The 19345-nt window shown below is 37.9% G+C and overlaps 1 protein-coding gene and 1 pseudogene across 2 annotated transcripts in view; one reads left to right on the plus strand and one right to left on the minus strand.

Annotated features, from left to right (window-relative positions):
• Nucleotides 1-19345, plus strand: part of DIPK1A (divergent protein kinase domain 1A) — a 128438-nt gene that overhangs the window by 17699 nt on the left and 91394 nt on the right. The gene's annotated exons all lie outside the window — the stretch shown is intronic.
• On the minus strand, nt 13218-14088 carry LOC123946101 (annotated as a pseudogene).

Consider the following 19345-nt stretch of genomic DNA (forward strand, 5'->3'; position numbering starts at 1 on the left):
ACTTTCCACTGTAAAAAATGAATGTTTAGCTTACAATCATCTCATTCTTTCTTCCAGGGTTTGATATAGTAGTTGTATTATTAATTTACTTCCTCTGCTGCTTAACTTAGTAACTTTAGATAACAACAACTCTATTTTTCATTTCATCCCTTAAGACAGTCTTTGTCAACTCACCCATTTTTTTTAAAAGGGGCATTAGAACTTGTGCTTCTTTTTCCATCTGTTCTTCTCACTTCCTGTCAGCGACACTTATTTTACATTGTCAAGGTTGATAACTTTTATATTTTGTCCTGTTACCAAGGACAACCAAATCTCCATATAAGTTGAATCTAAAAGATGAAAAACTATAAATAGTATCATACTGTCATGACCTGTTAATTTTTCCAGAAAGGAAAGTTTCCCTTATGAACCTGAAACCCACTGACTGCAGCATTAAGTTACTTTCTCCTTGTCAGGAAAGCAGGTAGAATTAACAGACAAGGACAAATGCCTCTTGTTATTAAGCAGATTACTGCAAGGCTTTGTCCTTTTCCAAAAGCTAAATCATATTTCTGCCAGTAGGAAAGAGAACATGTGATGTTTGCACATTCCCTATAAAAAGTTCTTTTTGCGGGGCACCTGGGTGGCTCAGTGGATTAAGCCGCTGCCTTCGGCTCAGGTCATGATCTCAGGGTCCTGGGATCGAGCCCCGCATCGGGCTCTCTGCTCTGCAGGGAGCCTGCTTCCTCCTCTCTTTCTGCCTGCCTCTCTGCCTACTTGTGACCTCTCTCTCTGTCAAATAAATAAATAAAATCTTTAAAAAAAAAAAAAGTTCTTTTTGCTTAGAAATCATGCTTGCTTAGTTTTTAATATTCCAATCAAAGAATAAAAATTCAAAGCCTGGGGGCGCCTGGGTGGCTCAGTGGGTTAAGCCTCTGCCTTTGGCTCAGGTCATGATCCCAGGGTCCTGTGATCGAGCCCCGCATCGGGCTCCCCCCACCCCGCCCCGCCCGCTCTCTCTGCCTGCCTCTCTGCCTACTTGTGATCTCTCTCTGTTAAATAAATAAATAAAATATTAAAAAAAAAAATTCAAAGCCTAGCCTTTGGGATCTGTAATGAAGTAACAAGAGTTATGATTTGTGATTACCACAGGCCACAATTTCTTCTCTGAGCAGTCACTATACCTTATTTTTCTGGATTGTTACCTGCTCAGCTATAGAGAGCAGACATTTCTTCTGACATCTGCCCCCAAATCCAAATAAAGTGAGCTAGTTCTGGAGTGCTGGACCATTTGAATAATGAAAACAACTATCATCTTGAGGGAGAGTAGTACAGGTCGGAACTGGCTATCATTTGGTGCCACATTTATAGAAAATAAGAGTGAAACACTTTTGGCCAGTCTTTCTTTTAGGATCCTGATATTTATGTCTTGAAGCCCAAGTATCAAAGTTAGTTCTGGCCTAAGATGAAGGGCATCTCTATTTATAGTATCCCCTAAAATATGATTCTATAAATATTTAGTGCAGAGCCAATTTGTGTGCTGGGATTACATTTCTTCCTTCTAGGGCTGGGGTAATGAACCCTGGACTCTCAAGATTCTGTGATCAATAACAACTATATCCTTTTTTCTCATACTCCATTAACTCCTTATAATCAGGGTACTTGTAATCTTGCTTCATATTCAAAATGTAGCTTTTTTTGTGCCTTTTATCCCCCCAAGGAGTTTCTAATTGCCTTTCTTTTTCTTCTTCTTTCCTCCTCCCCTTCTGCTTCTTCAGACATAATATGTCTTTGACATGGCCTCACTTCTTTACTCTCAGCTGTATTTTCTGTTCTGTGGAATCCCCTTTGTACCCACATGCTTTCCTAGGCCACTGCACAGCTGTCTTCCGAGGGTTTCCATCCACTCTGGAGTCACTGTTCTCAGGATCTTGTGTCTCCCACAGGATCCACTTACACTGTCCTGATTTATTCCATCCTTTTTACTGAAATGTATCCTGAAATCAGTTCTTTAAAAGGATATGTGGGAAATAAACTTTCTGAGTCCTTTCTAAAACTGTCTATGTTGTACCTTCATACTGGTTTGTAGTTGAGTTGAGGGTGTAGCATTCGGAGCTGAAAATAATTTCCTTTAGAAAATGGGAAGACGTAGTTCCATTGTTTTCTAACATCCTCTATTGCTGACAAGAAGCAATTTGTCAGTCCTTTCTGGGTGACCTGCATTCCCTGTTCAGGGTCTCCTTTTTATACTTGTTTTGAAATTCTGTGAGGAAATGTTTAGATGTGGATCTTTTATCAGTTATTTGTATTGAGCACTCACTGAGCCCTTTTAATCTTAAGACTTGGGTCTTCCTTCAGCTATGGCAAATTCTATTATTATTGAATAGTTTTCCCCCACTCTTTTTTCCTGTTCTTGGATTGGCTCTTTACGTCTCTTATGGTCTCTTTATTATTTCCATTTTTTTTATCCATATGCTCTGATTCTGTGCTTCTCAATTTTTTTTTTTTTTAAAGATTTATTTATTTGACAGATAGAGATTACAAGTAGGCAGAGAGGCAGGCAGAGAGAGAGGAGGAAGTCAATTTTGTTTTCCAGATCATCTGTTGATTTACTTTCCTTTTCTAATCACTTTTTAAATTCCAAGAATTTTAAAAATTTAAAGAGTTCTTCCATGTTCTTTGTTCCTTTTTTGTGGTTTCCTATTATTTTATATGGGTGCAATACCCTCTTGAATCTTTTGATTATAGTAGTTTTTTTTTTAATGTTGTCTTATATCCCTTAAGTATATTTGTTCCCCTTAAGATTCTTTTTCCTGTTATTTTTTCTGTATGTTTTTCTTAGTAGTTTCTCGTGCTGCTCGTTTTCCCCATGGGCCTGGTAGTCCCTGGTTGTCTATTCGTATTTTAGAAAGAAGGACTGAGGAACTGGTGTGGATTTTCTATGCCATTTAAAAAGCTGGTCTCTTTCCCCCTAGACCTGTCACCTGTGTGAATGGCTGACTGAGCCCCCAGTGTACAGCGAGATGACTCGGCTGGCCTGCTTGCTCTAGGCCTGTTCTCAGACTGTGCCTCTGTGCTAGAGGAGTGCTCTACTATGGGTAGACTGTACTCCCACTAGATGCCTTGGCTTTCCCCAGGTCATATGTTCTTTTAGCGATCTGGCTTTTGGACCGAGGGTTAATGCCAGGCTGCCTGTGATCTGTGTGGGGGTGGGGGAAGCAGATGGGGATGCCAGCCAGCATAGTTCCAAGTACAGACCTTTAATTATTCCCACTGTCTTTAGCCCCACTTTCCCCTTCTCTCTCCCTTGTACCTGCTGGCCTGGAGCCCAGAGCCATCAGGTATCCCTGGGCAGATTGGCTGTCTGGATTCCTTCTAGCATTCCAGCAAGCATTTTGGCTTCCAGCTCCTCTTAGTTCGGCTTGTGGCTGTGTATTTCTTTCTTTTTTTTTTTTTTTTTTAATTTTATTTTTTTTTTAATTTGTTTATTTACAGCATAACAGTGTTCATTGTTTTGGCATCACACCCAGTGCTCCATGCAGTACGTGCCCTCCCTATTACCCACCACCTGGTTCCTCAACCTCCCATCCCCCTGCCCCTTCAAAATCCTCAGGTTGTTTTTCAGAGTCCATAGTCTCTCATGGTTCATCTCCCCTTCCAGTTTCCCTCAACTCCCTCTCCTCTCCATCTCCCCATGTCCTCCATGTTATTTGTTATGCTCCACAAATAAGTGAGACCATATGATACTTGACTCTCTCTGCTTGACTTATTTCGCTCAGCATAATCTCTTCCAGTCCCGTCCATGTTGCTATAAAAGTTGGGTATTCATCCTTTCTGATGGAGGCATAATACTCCATTGTGTATATGGACCACATCTTCCTTATCCATTCATCCGTTGAAGGGCATCTTGGTTCTTTCCACAGTTTGGCGACCGTGTGGCTGTGTATTTCTATGTGTGTCTCCTCCATCACCACAATTCGATCTGCTTTTTGAATTCTAGAAATTTGTTGTATCCATCATCCACTGGTGAACCCCTTCATTTCTCTTTCCTTTTGTTATTATAGGTTTGTTGCCGCTTTTGTCTCCCTTATTTGCCTGTGGTTTTGTAAGCTTTGGGTAGTAAATGCACATCCTCAACCTACCATCTTGAACTAAAAGTCCTGACACAAATGTTAAACTGTCTCCCTTATGAATATTTACCTAACCTGTTTAACTTCATGGCTGCAGTATTTACTTAAGCTTTGCATGATTGATAAATTATTTCAGTGATGTAAGGCAAGAGAATTAGAGCAAATGACTTCTGAGAGATAAAGATCTAATGGCACAATTTTTCAGAAAATCATGTATAATAGCAACAGTTTATTTTAGTAAAAAAAGAGAAAAAACTGCTCAGTTAAAGATGAGAGTCTTAGAATTAGCATCAGTTTTGTGCCTGATTTCTATAGGCTGTTGTCAATGAGGATGTTAACCTGGTCTGCATTAGGTAAGGGCTGAACTTTCAGCAGTGGCTTGGTAGATCTCTGCTCTCCTAGAATTCACAGGTTGCTTTGGGGAGTTTTGGGAGTTGTTTTGGCACTGATGGATAAGTAATAAATGAATTTTAAATATAAGCATAAAAAACATCGGGCATCTATGTGGACAATAAATACTTAAAATAGGTGACCTGCTAATGAGTGTCAGGACATCTGTTTGGCCAGCTTGTTGGAGAACCTTGCTGTTGAAGGGTTGGTTATCTGAGATCTGACTAAAGAGCAGGGGAGAGCCGGGCAAAAACTGGGATCTGGGCACTACCATCAGACAGCATATCCTTTCCACTACTCAGTGCTTCCTACCCTTTGGTTTTGATCGTACTTCTGTCCTATAAAGATTTTTATATTAATGTAATGAATTGCTTAAACATTTCTTAGCTTTTAAATAGCACTTGGGGTGAATTAAAGGTTCATGAGATAATTTATTCCCCTAGGACAGAGGAGGGATAAACAAGCCTTTTTGTTCTGTGATAGCAGACTAGTTTGGTAAATGTAAAGGCCTTAATTATTATGCTTTAAGCAACAGCTTAATTTGCTTCAGTCTGATTCTTAGCTTTTAAGTGGGGTTCTTCCTTTGATATATCATGTTGCTATTTCGGTGCCTGTCATTTTGCTCTTGCAGTTTCTCTCATCAAAAAGCATTTACTGCTTACTTCCGTGGACTCCCTGTGCTGGTGTTGATCCTGTAGATGGCAGATGCACCTCCCTTCTTTCTTTAAATTGGGTACACTTTTCAAAGAGTATGGGGCATAGATGGTTGGAGGAAGCCAGTCTGTAGATCTTTAAATTCCCCACGTACTTCTCCTAACATTGTTCTGCCTGAGAATGTGTTTATGATGGAGGAGCAAGGTCTGCTCTCCTCCTTCTCGTTCACTGTTGCCCTTCTCATACCATTAAGAAAGAAAGGTGTACTGCTCTATTTCAGATCTCACAAAGGTCCCTGGATGTAAAAACCCCAGGGCGCCAAAGGGCAAAATTGAAAAGATTGGTGTCAGTGTGAAGATAGTGGATGACTAAGTGACACCAATTCACATAATGATAGATAAAAGTTCTTTTTGCAATTCAAATAGTTTCCACTTTTTTGCTCTCACAAAAGTGAGAGAAGAACCTAATTGATTTGTTTGCTGATTAACTAATGTACTAATAGGTATATTTTTGATGGTATATTACTGTTATCTTTTTTTTAACATTGTTCAAAAAATTTTAAAGAATTGAGAATAATTGCTCTAACAAGACTTCCTTTCTCCTCTTATCATTTATGCGAAACCAGATCCTCACCATTTAACTTTATGAAAACTAAGAGTAGGGATAGAATTGGTGCCAAACACTATATCATTCTGTTGATAAATAATAGTCACTGCATGGAATTGTGAACTAATTGAAGAAGAAAGATCTCACCCATCTCTTTTTTAATTTTTTAACTTAATTTTTTATGAGTTCAGGATTTTATATATTGTAATATACCACGTTATAATACCTTTGTGGCTCTATGATAAAAATAACTCAGGGACATACGGAATTCAAGCTAATTTGTGTAAGTGTCACAAGAAAAAAAAGCATTGAATGTGTTTCTGAAATAAGTATCTTCATTTAATTTCAGAATCTCAAAGCAGCACTGGATATTGGCCTTGTTTTTATTATTATTATTATTTTTTAAATATTTTATTTATTTGACAGAGAGAAATCACAACTAGGCAGGCAGAGAGAGAGGAGGAAGCAGGGTCCCCGCGGAGCAGAGAGCCCGATGTGGGGCTCAATCCCAGGACCCTGGGATCATGACCTGAGCCGAAGGCAGAGGCTTTAACCCACTGAGCCACCCAGGTGCCCCTATTATTATTTTTTTAATTAACATGTGAGGTATGTACAAGTCTGTGAATCTTCAGGTTTACACACTTCGCAGCAGTCACCATATCACATATCCTCCCCAATGTCCATAACCCAGCCACCCTCTCTACACCTTCCCTCCCCCCAGCAACCCTCAGTTTGTTTTGTGAGATTAAGAGTCTCTTATGGTTTGTCTCCCTCCTGATCCCATCTTGTTTCATTTTTTCCTACCCTACCCCCCAAGCCTCCCAATCTGCCTCTCAGATTCCTCATGTTGGGAGATCATATGATAATTGTCTTTCTCTGATTGACTTATTTCGCTCAGCATAATACCCTCTAGTTCCATCCACATTGTTGCAAATGGCAAGATTTCATTTCTTTTGATGGCTGCATAGTATTCCATTGTATATATATACCACCTCTTCTTTATCCATTCATCTGTTGATGGACACCTAGGTTCTTCCCATAGTTTGGCTATTGTGGACATTGTTGCTATAAACATTCAGGTGCACATGCCCCTTCAGATCATTACATTTGTATCTTCAGGGTAAATACCCAATAGTTCGATTACTGGGTCATAGGGTAGCTCTATTTTCAACTTTTTGAGGAACCTCCATGCTGTTTTCCAGAGTGGCTGCACCAGCTTGCATTCCCACCAACAGTGTAGGAGGGTACCCCTTTCTCCGCATCCTTGCCAGCATCTCTCATTTCCTGACTTGTTAATTTTAGCGATTCTGACTGGTGTGCGGTGATATCTCATTGTGGTTTTGATTTGTATTTCCCTGATGCCGAGTGATGTGGAGCACTTTTTCATGTGTCTCTTAGCCATCTGGATGTCTTCTTTGCAGAAATGTCTGTTCATGTCCTCTGCCCATTTCTTGATTGAATTATTTGTTCTTTGGGTGTTGAGTTTGATAAGTTCTTTATAGATTTTGGATACTAGCTGTTTATCTAATATGTCGTTTGCAAATATCTACTCCCATTCTGTCAGTTCTCTTTTGGTTTTGTTGAGTGTTTCCTTTGCTGTGCAAAAGCTTTGATCTTTATGAAGTCCGAGTAGTTCATTTTTGCCCTTGTTTCCCTTGCCTTTGGCAACGTTTCTAGGGAGAAGTTGCTGTGTGCTGCCTGTGTTCTCCTCAAGGATTTTGATGGATTCTTGTCTTACATTGAGGTCTTTTATCCATTTTAAGTCTATTTTTATGTGTGTTGTAAGCAAATGGTCTGGTTTCATTTCTCTGCCTGTGGCTGTCCAATTTTCCCAACACCATTTTTTGAAGAGACTGTCTTTTTTCCATTGGACATTCTTTCCTGCTTTGTTGAAGATTAGTTGTCCATGGAGCTGAAGGTCTCTTTCTGGGCTCTCTATTCTGTTCCATTGATCTATGTGTCTGTTTTTGTGCCAGTACCATGCTGTCTTGATGATTATAGCTTTGTAATATAGCTTGAAGTCTGGAATTGTGATGCCACTAACTTTGGCTTTTTTCTCAACATTCCTCTGGCTATTCGGGGTCTTTTCTGATTCCATATAAATTTTAGGATTATTTGTTCCATTTTTTTGAAAAAAATTGATGGCATTTTGATAGAGATTGCATTAAATGCATAGGTAGGTAGAATAGGTAGAATTTAGGTAGAATAAACATTTTCACAATATTTGTTCTTCTAATCCATGAGCATGGAATACTTTTCCATTTCTTTGTGTCTTCCTCAATTTCTTTCATGAGTACTTTATAGTTTTCTGAGTACAGATTCTTTTTTTTTTTTTTTTTTTTTTTCCTGAGTGCAGATTCTTTGCCTCTTTGGTTAGGTTTATTCCTAGGTATCTTATGGTTTTGGGTGCCACTGTAAATGGGATTGACTCCTTAATTTCTCTTTCTTCTCTCTCGTTGTTGGTGTATAGAAATGCAACTGATTTCTGTGCATTGATTTTATTGCTGACACTTTACTGAATTACTATAAAAGTTCTAGCAGTTTTGGAGTGGAGTCTTTTAGGTTTTCCACATATAGTATATCATCGGCAAAGAGTGAGAGTTTGACTTCTTCTTTGCCGATTTAGATGCCTTTATTTCTTTTTGTTGTCTGATTGCTGAGGCTAGGACTTCTAGTACTATGTTGAATAGCAGTGGTGATAGTGGACATCCTTGCCATGTTCCTGATCTTAGCAGAAAAACTCAGTTTTTCCCCATTGAGAATGATATTTGCTGTGGGTTTTTCATAGATGGCTTGATGATATTGAGGTATGTACCCTCTATCCCTACACTTTGGAGAGTTTTGATGAAGAAAAGATGCTGTACTTTGTCAAATGCTTTTTCAGCATCTATTGAGAGTATCATATGGTTCTTATTCTTTCTTTTATTAATGTATTGTATCACATTGATTGATTTGTGGATGTTGAACCAAACTTGCAGCCCTGGAATAAATTCCACTTGGTTGTGGTGAATAATCATTTTAAGGTACTGTTGGATCCTATTGGCTAGTATTTTGGTGAGAATTTTCGCATCTGTGTTCATCAAGGATATTGGTCTGTAATTCTCTTTTTTGATGGGTCTTTGTCTGATTTTGGGATCAAGGTAATGCTGGCCTCCTAAAATGAGTTTTCCTTCCATTTCTATTTTTTGGAACAGTTTCAGGAGAATAGGTATTAATTCTTCTTTAAATGCTTGGTAGAATTCCCCTGGGAAGCCCTCTGGCCCTGGGCTCTTGGTTTGTTGGGAGATTTTTGATGACTGCTTCAATCTCCTTACTGGTTATGGGTATGTTCAGGTTTTCTATTTCTTCCTGGTTCAGTTGTGGTAGTTTATATGTCTCTAGGAATGTATCCATTTCTTCCAGATTGTCAAATGTGCTGGCGTATAGTTGCTCATAATATGTTCTTATAATTGTTTGTATTTCTTTGGTGTTGATTGTGATCTCTCGTCTTTCATTCATGATTTTATTAATTTGGGTCCTTTTTCTTTTCTTTTTGTTAAGTCTGGCCAGGGCTTTATCAGTCTTATTAATTCTTTCAGAACCAGCTCCTACTTTGTTGATCTGTTCTACTGTTCTTTTGGTTTCTGTTTCATTGATTTCTGCCCTGATCTTTATGATTTCTCTTCTCCTGCTGGGTTTAGGCTTTCTTTGCTGTTCTTTCTCCACTTCTTTAGGTATAGGGTTAGGTTGTATACTTGAGACCTTTCTTGTTTCTTGAGAAAGGCTTGTATCGCAATATACTTTCCTCTCAGGACCGTCTTTGCTGTGTCCCACAGATTTTGAACAGTAGTGTTTTCATTTTCGTTTATTTCCATGAAGTTTTTCAGTTCTTCTTTAATTTCCTGGTTGACCCATGCATTCTTTAGTAGTATGCTCTTTAACCTCCATGTATTTGAGTTCTTTCCAACTTTCCTCTTGTGATTGAGTTCTAGCTAGCTTCAGAGCATTGTGGTCTGAAAATATGCAGGGAATGATCCCAATCTTTTCATACCAGTTGACACCTGATTTGTGACCCAAGATGTGGTCTATTCTGGAGAATGTTCCATGTGCTCTAGAGAAGAATGTGTATTCTGTTGCTTTGGGAGGGAATATTCTGAATATATCTGTGATGTCCATCTTGTCCAGTGTGTCATTTAAGGCCTTTATTTCCTTGTTAATCCTTTACTTGGATGATCTGTCCATTTCAGTGAGGGGGGTGTTAAAGTTCCCTATTATTATTGTATTATTGTTGATGCATTTCTTTGATTTTGTTATTAATTGGTTGATATAGTTGGCTGCTCCCATGTTAGGGGCATAGCTATTTAAAATTATTAGATCTTCTTGTGGGACTGACCCTTTGAGTATGATATAGTGTCCTTCCTCATTTCATATTATTGTCTTTGGCTTAAAATCTAATTTATCTGATATAAGGATTGCCACCCCAGCTTTCTTTTGATGTCCATTAGCATGGTAGATTATTTTCCACCCCCTCACTTTAAATCTGGAGGTGTCTTTGGGTCTAAAATGAGTTTCTTGTAGACAGCATATTGATGGGTTTTGTTTTTTTATCCATTCTGATATCCTGTGTCTTTTGATTGGGGCATTTAGCCCATTTACATTCAGGGTAACTATTGAAAGATCTGAATTTAGTGCCATTGTATTGCCTATAAGGTGACTGTTACTCTGTATCGTCTCTGTTCCTTTCTGGTCTACTACTTTTAGGCTCTCTCTTTGCTTAGAGGACTCCTTTCAGTATTTCCTGTAGGGCTGTTTTGGTGTTTGCAAATTCTTTTAATTTTTGTTTGTCCTGGAAGCTTTTTTATCTCTCCTTCTATTTTCAGTAATAGCCTAGCTGGATATAGTATTCTTGGCTGCATATTTTTCTCATTTAGTGCTCTGAATATATCATGCCAGTTCTTTCTGGCCTGCCAGGTCTCTGTGGATAAGTCTGCTGTCAATCTAATATTTCTACCATTGTATGTTAGAGACTTCTTCTCCCAAGCTGCTTTCAGGATTTTCTGTTTGTCACTAAAACTAGTACGTTTTACTATTAGATGACGGGGTGTGGACCTATTTTTATTGATTTTGAGGGGGATTCTCTGGGCCTCCTGGATTTTGATGCTTGTTCCCTTTGCCATATTAGGGAAATTCTCTATTATAATTTGCTCTAATATACCTTCTGCCCCTCACTCTCTTTCTTCTTCTTCTGGAATCTCAATTATTCTAATATTGTTTCATCTTATATTATATTCTTCTCTAATATTATTTCACTTATCTCAAATTCTCCCCTTGTGGTCCAGTAGTTGTTTGTCTCTCTTTTGCTCAGCTTCTTTATTCCCTGTTATTTGGTCTTCTATATCACTAATTCTCTCTTCTGCCTCATTTATCCTAGCAGTAAGAGCCTCCATTCTTGATTGCACCTCATTAATACCTTTTTTGATTTCAGCTTGGTTAGATTTTAGTTCTTTTATTTCTCCAGAAAGGGATTTTATTTCTCCAGACAGGGTTTCTCTAATATCCTCCATGCCTTTTTTAGGCCCAGCTAGCACCTTGAGAATCGTCATTCTGAACTTTAGATCTGATATATTACCAATATCTGTATTGATTAAGTCCCTAGCCATTGGTACTGCCTCTTGTTCTTTTTTCTGTGGTGGTTTTTCCGCCTTGTCATTTTATCCAGATAAAAATATATGAATGGCAGAATCAAGTACTAAAAGGGTGGCAAAGACTCCAGAAAAATGTATACTAATCAAATCAGAAGAGACCCAAAACCAGGGGGAGAAGAAAGGGGGCAAAAAGAAATTAAAAAGAAATAAATATATATTAGACTGGTGAATAGAACAGAGACACCCACTTGATTTGGCGTGTATTTTGGTCTCTTAGAAAAATTACCTCCCAAAATTTTAAAGGAAAAACTCATATATATACAAAAATAAGGGCAAACACGATGAAAGGATGGAATATGACTATAAAGATGAAAATTAAAACAAAAATTCTAAAAAAGGAATTGATAGGATAATTTGGTTGGAAAAATTAAGAAGAGGGGGAAAAAAAGGGAGAGAATGTGCTCAGGCTGGAGACTAGACCAAAGCCCTGTGCTAGATTTAGGGTATATTTTGATCTATTAGAAGAAATTGTATCCTAAAATTTTTTAGAAAGAAAACCCTCATTTGTATACAAAAAATAAGGTTAAATACAATGAAGGATAACATATGACTGTAATAATGAAGGTTTAAAAAGTTTTTTTAAAAAGGTATTGTTAAGGAAAAACAATGAACACTGTTATGCTGAAAAGAAATTAAAAAAAAAGATATTGTTAAGATAAACTAGTTAAAAAAACATTAAAAGAGGAAAGAGGAAAAGTTAAAAAATTAGAATAAGGAAAAAAATAAAATTAAAAAAATTTAATAAACTTTGTAAGACTAAAGGATCATGGGGAGAAAGCCATGAATTAATTCCATGCCTTTGCCTTCCCAGCTCTGGAGTTCTGCTCTTCTTCTTGATCAGTGAGCTTGGACTTGGCTGGATGTTCTTGCTGATCTTCTGGGGGAGGGGCCTGTTGTAGTGATTCTCAAATGTCTTTGCCCAAGGTGAAATTGCACTGCCCTTGCCAGGGGCCAGGCTAAGAAATCTGCTCAGGTTTGCTCTCGGGAGTTTTTGTTCCTGAATGCTTTCCGTAGAGCTCTTTTGGAAAGTGATTGATTTTCTTTTCCTAGAATGGCTGCTCTTCTCTTTGATCTCCTGTTGAGTTTGTAGGTGTTCAAAATGGTTGATCACTATCTAGCTGAACTCCTGCGACCTGATGTCACTTCAGTCTGCTACTCCTCCACCATCATGTGTCTCCCATCTTGGCCTTATTTTTAAAAAGTTTATTTAAACCCTAAGCTAGCTAAAAACCCTTTTTGAAAGGTTCAAACACAATTGATACAGAAAATGCTTTCCCTCTAATATCAATTTAACATAAATGGAAAAGGTGAAGGGGGAAATGTAGACAAATTTCTTTAGCAGCATATATGACTAAATCCATCAACCACCTTAAACTAGAATGTCCATTATTGATCCCATTAAAAAGTGCTGGGCAAATATCAGAAGTTACCCACTTCCTAAACAATTTCAGGGTCATGATAAGTAAACTATTTTTGAAACACTTCAAAACTTTTAACATTAAACTAGAAGAATCATCTCTTACTTGTAAAAAAGAAAGGTATAAGAGAAAGTAAAAGACATTTAAACTAAACTCATTTGTAATCCTCTTTGAACAAAAGAAATGAAAAATAATGGTTAATTAGCTAAGCTCTGTGCTCTAACCAAACTAATTAATTACAGTGATTTTAAGTGGCAACAGCTCACCTGATTGGGTAGTTTGAGAGTTTTGAGTACTTTTGCAATGATTTTTCTTAAAATGCAGACACTAAATGATCTGGTCATACAATGTTCATCTTATGCATTCTGCATTTCTTTGCCAGTCCTGTAGCTAAGGATCTTGTTCCAATCAATCTTAGTCATGTAATTGGCAACTGTCAAGGTAAAGCTTTAAAAATAGTATCTGACATCACCTGCTAATTCTCACTGGTAGTGGTCTACCATTCATTTTCTGTAGCTTCTATAATCTTTATAAAGTCTTTTCCTGTTTGTGCTTCACTAGATGCTGTTAGGGAATCTTGTATATCTTTATGACTCACTAACTGAACATTACCTATCTTCATAATAATGAACCTGAATTTTCAAGATGCCAACCACCTGAGCCTGAGTGGTTGAAATAGTGATTGGAAACTTCCACTCTGACCTCCAGTGATGGTTCCAAAAGTCTTTTCCTTGGAACTGATGACTTTCTCTGCATGTAACAATGCTTTGCTATCCATCTTTTTTTTTTTTTTTCCATATATCAGTGCAGACCCCATTTGGATAATGTTCTTTTATATACACTCACAGAACAGTCTCTACTGAAGTTCTCCACGTTTCAACACATTTTCTCTTTCATATGGTCTTGGATCAGTTGCTTCCTTTCTTACGTGATCAAATTTGAAAGAGATTCTGTTTTGGGGATCCAAAAACTTTCCATTTCCCAAGTTGCCATGTTCTGTTATCAATATCTGATCTTTATAACCTTCAATTTTTCTGGAATAAACTGATCCAAGTTATACCGTGCAAATGCATGAGCTGCTCCTTCCCTAAGAAGATTATCATTATTAAATGGTAGCCAAACATCATTAAACACCTCATTAAACTCTCCAGGAGGGGCATGAATAATGAATTTTGCTGCTCTGTACACCTTCTCCTCATTAGACAACTGCTCTTCCAGATCCGCCATTTTCCTTCTGGCAACAAACCAGACGGTGGTGGCATGATGGCAGTGACCACCTGACTTCCCCTTACACCCATCTCCTTTATGTAGTTTTCCTTATTATGTTTAAGAATCTTTAAAGTCAAAATTTACAGTATATTTATATTTTAATTGGTTAGTAATAATAATTTAATGAAAACTCAAACCAGAAGAAATTGTTTTAACACAAAGTCTTTTATTACGGAAAATAAAGACAAATTCATTTTTAATTTATAGACAGATTTTTTGTTGAGAAAAAATGTAACACTGTCAGTAAAAGACTTTCAAACATAAAATATATTACATTAGAGATAATTTGTATAGGAGGAATCACATTTCTCAAGCCTTTGTCAAAGCTTACTATATGGCTTCATTAATCAAGATAGTGTGATACTAGTGGAGAAATAAACACAGATCATTGGAGTAACATGGGGAACCCAGGAATAGAGTCACCTAAAATATGCCTAATTTTTTACAAAGAAAAGCAATTCAAAAGGAGGAGAAATAGCTTTTTAATGAGTGGTGCTGAAGCAATTAGACATCCATTGGCAAACAAAACAAAACAAAACAAAAACAAAAACAAAAAAAAACAACCTTTACCTAAATCTTATGTAAAAATGAACTCAAAATATGTCATAGACATAAATGGAAAACACAAAACTATAAAACTGTTTAGGAAGTGGGTAACTTCTGATATTTGCCCAGCACTTTTTTTTTTTTTTAAAGATTTTATTTATTTATTTGACAGACAGAGATCACAAGTAGGCAGAGAGGCGGGCAGAGAGATAGAGGAAGGGAAGCAGGCTCTCCACTGAGCAGAGAGCCCGATGCGGGGCTCGATCCCAGGACGCTGGGATCATGACCTGAGCCGAAGGCAGAGGCTTTAACCCACTGAGCCACCCAGGTGCCCCAGCACTTTTTAATGGGATCAATAATGGACATTCTAGTTTAAGGTGGTTGATGGATTTAGTCATATATGCTGCTAAAGAAATTTGTCTACATTTCCCTTCAATAATGTAGCCATTGATGAAGGGGCTATATTCCAAAATTGTATTTTAAAAGAAATCAGAGTCTGGGGCTCCTGGGCGGTGCAGTTGGTTAAGCATATGACTGTTGATTTCGGGTCAGGTCGTGGTCTCAGAGTCATGGGATGGAGCTCTGCATCGGGCTCCAGGCTCAGTGTGGAGTCTGCTTGAGATTTCCTCTCCCTTTCCCTCTACCCCTCCTACTTATGTACTCTCTCTCTTTCAAATAAATAAATTATTAAAAAAAAAGTCAAAATCTTAATTGCCAGAGGTAGTTAAAATAAATATTAAAGAACCGGGGAGTTGCCAGTCAAGGGTGGGATTAAAAAGAAAGAAGAGTTGTGCTGTGTTTAGATGCTGTCATTGGCCTTTAATGCCTGTTTTTTTGAATTAGTACAGGTGTGTTCAGTTGCTGCATTCTAAATAGGCAAGAGAAAAAAGGAAAGTGAGGCAGGGGAGGGTTGTGTTTTTAGCAGTCTGTGTTAGGGAGGGCAGAGGAACAAGGGATATTCATCATCCTAAAATGACTACAACCATTAGATAATGCATGATTTCAGACTTCCTGTTTCTACATCCCAAAAAGAAAAACTCTCTTTATGCTTGATGACATCCCAGTCTTAAGTAGGGGGTTAAACCTTCCATCTCACCATTAGCTGACTTAATTAATATACACCAGTACTTTGGGCTTAGCTAATGTTCTAGTGTAAATTAACTGCCGTCACTTGATAGATGTAAATTAATCTGATTGTTTCCTAGTTGGGAGGGGAATGGAATGTGAGGGAAAGGGTTATGGAATACAAGGGGGTGTTTGGGAAGGTAGGGAAGCAGAGTTATGCTTTGAAAGCTGCAAATAGAAGCAGAAAGTAAGGTATTTTGGTCTTGCTAATGGATTGCTGAAACATGATTTATGAATATTTTGGTTAATATTTTAAAATACTGCTGACTGCTTTATTAAGGAATTTATATCTCTGAGGATTAATTAACCTAAAATAGATCCCATTAAATCAGACTAATATAAAAGTGGCCCATAGCTTGATCTACCAAATAAATTTGAAAATCATTATGTTACATAGACTTCCCTCCCCAAAGGTGATAGAAATTAACCATACAAAATGATAGTACTGTGTTATAGATGTCTTATATAGCAAGTGTTTTTATTGAAGTGATTTTGAACTTAAAGAAAAGTTGAAAGAATTCTAATGTTATAATATATTAAGATGAGTAATATGCTTTAGCATTTCAAGCCTGTGATTTGCCTTATATCAAGCCCTTTGTCTTTATTAGCCTTATTATTTTCATTTACTGGTGAGATGATAATGATGGTTGATAAGAAAGTTCTTTCTTACCTCCCTAGTAACAATATTTTCAGTAATAAAAGAGGAATGCTTTAGCTTCCTCATAAAATGTTATGATATCCAAAAATTAATAAACTTTTGAAGGCTTTTAAAAAGCACATTATGGGGGCACCTGGGTGGCTCAGTGGGTTAAAGCCTCTGCTTTCGGCTCGGGTCATGATCCCGGGATCCTGGGATCGAGCCCCTCATCGGCTTCTCTGTTCAACAGGGAGCCTGCTTCCCTCTCTCTCTCTGCCTGCTTCTCTGCCTACTTGTGATCTCTGTGAAATAAATAAATAAAATCTTTAAAAAAAAAATAAAAAGCACACATTAGGACCATCTATGTTGTGTGCTTGCCTATTTCAAGAACTTTTTGAAATCAGATTAGTGACATAGCCAGTTTCTCCCTTCAAACTGTCTATTTGTTTATGTTTTTGGCTACCTTGGAGAAATCAATGTATTTTTTCTTATTGACATCTGTTACTATACCCATTACATAAAGATTTCTCAAAATTGATAGGCCTGTTATTTTTAAAGTCTGTCATATTGAATATAGAAACTGTCGTGTTGTATGATGATAAATGCTTTAACCCACTACAAAGTCACAAAATTTCCTTTTCATTTTCAATTAAAAATGGCATATATATGTTCCTTAATGTGGAAAAGCTTCTTCTAATATATTTTTAGAACTTCAAATAAGAAAACAGTTTACATTTCTACTTGAGGCAACGGCCTAGACAGAATAACACAATGGAGATATAGATGAATGCTCTCTGTGTTTACTAAAGAGAGCTGCACGCTCTTCCCATATGTATAAACACTTCCAAGAGTCATGTAGTAAATGTATGTCTAGGGACATGAAGGGATGCACTTCATCTAAGTGGGTGGGTTATATTCAACGCTGTGTTGATCAGAACAGTATGGTACTGGCACAAAAATAGATAGATCAATGGAACAGAAGAGAAAACCCAGAAATAAACCCACAATTATAAGATCACTTAAACTTCAACAAAGTAAATTTTTAAAAAAAAATAAACTAAGGTGGCTCAGCGGGTCAAACGTCTGACTCTTGGTTTCGGTTCAGGTCATGATCTCATGGGTTGATATTGAGGCTTGTGTCAGCCTCCCCTTTCAGCAGGAAGTCTGCTTGAGATTTTCTTCCTCTCCTCCTTCCTCCACTTGAGTGTGCTTGCGTGTATGCACTCTCTCTCTCAAATAAGTAAACCTTTTAAAAAATAAACTCTTTTGACTACATCAAAGTAAAAAGCTTCTACACAGTGAAAGAAACAATAAGACTAAAAGGCAACCTCTGGAATTGGAGAAGGTATTTGCAAATGACATATCTGATAAAGGGTTAGTATCCAGAATATATAAAGAACTTATAAAACTCAACACCCAGAAAAAAAATAATCTAATTTAAAAATGGACAGAAGGCATGAACAGACATTTCTTCAAAAAAGACATTCAGATGGCCAACAGACACATGAAAAGATGTTCATTGTCACTAGTCATGGAAATACAGATCCAAACTATAGGGCGATATCACCTCACATTTGTCAAGATGGCTAAAATCAACAACAAAGGAAACAGGTGGTGGTGAGGACGTGGAGAAAAAGGAAGCCTTTTGCACTTGGAGAATGCAAACTGGTACAGCCACTGTGGAAAACAGTATCGAGGTTTTTCAAAAAGTTAAAAATTGAACTACCCTGTGATCCAGCAATCACATTACTGCATATTTACCCACAAAATACAAAAACAGTAATTCAAAGGGATACATGCTCTGCTGTGTTGATTGCAGCATTATATATAATAGCCAAGATATCGAAGCAGCCCAAGTGTCCATGGATGATGAGTGGATAAAGAAGATCGTGTGCACACACACACACATGCACACTCGCTCTCTCTCATTCTATCTCTCTCTCAAATAAATAAATGAAATCTTTAAAAAAAATAAGCTGTTAAACATTTGTATTGCAGGTCTGCTGGTGACATGGGCTTTTTGTCCTAACACCCACTTTTCACTTAACAGCCCAGTCCCTCTATGAGTCTTTTTTTTTTTTTTAACATTTTATTTATTAATTTGACAGAGGTCACAAGTAGGCAGAGAAACAGGCAGAGAGAGGGGGGAAGAAGGCTCCCAGCCGAGCAGAGACCCCGATGCGGGGCTCAATCCCAGGACGCCGAGATCATGACCTGAGCCGAAGGCAGAGGCTTTAACCCACTGAGCCACCCAGGCGCCCCATCTTTTTTTTTTTTTTTAAGATTTTATTTATTTACTTGAGAGAGAGAGAGTACAGAGGGAGAGGGAGAAGCAGACTCCTACTGAGTAGGGAGCCCTATGCCTGGCTCGAACTCAGGATTCCGAGATCACGACCTGAGCCAAAGGACGCTCAACTGACTGAGCCACCCAGGTGCTGCCCCCTCTACAAGTCTTTATTTTTTTTTAATATTTTATTTATTTATTTGACAGAGAGAGAGGTCACAAGTAGGCAGAGAGGCAGGCAGAGAGAGAGGGAGAAACAGGCTCCCCACTGAGCAGAGAGCCCGATGCCCCTACAAGTCTTTATTTAAAAAGTGTGTGTGAGGGGCGCCTGGGTGGCTCAGTGGGTTAAAGCCTCTGCTTTCCGCTCAGGTCATTATCCCAGGGTCCTGGGATTGAGCCCCACATCGGGCTGTCTGCTCAGCGGGGACCCTGCTTCCTCCTCTCTCTTTGCCTGCCTCTCTGCCTACTTGTGATCTCTGTCTGTCAAATAAATAAATAAAATCTTAAAAAAACAAAAACGTGTGAGAGGTTGGGAGGATGTTCAGTTCATATGTAGCCTTCTAAAGTGATTAAGCAAAAGCCAAAGATTATCATCATCCTATGCTGTAAAGTCCCCAGTATGA

This window comes from Meles meles, chromosome 1, assembly GCF_922984935.1.
Source record: "Meles meles chromosome 1, mMelMel3.1 paternal haplotype, whole genome shotgun sequence".
In the NCBI taxonomy this organism is placed as follows: domain Eukaryota; kingdom Metazoa; phylum Chordata; class Mammalia; order Carnivora; family Mustelidae; genus Meles; species Meles meles.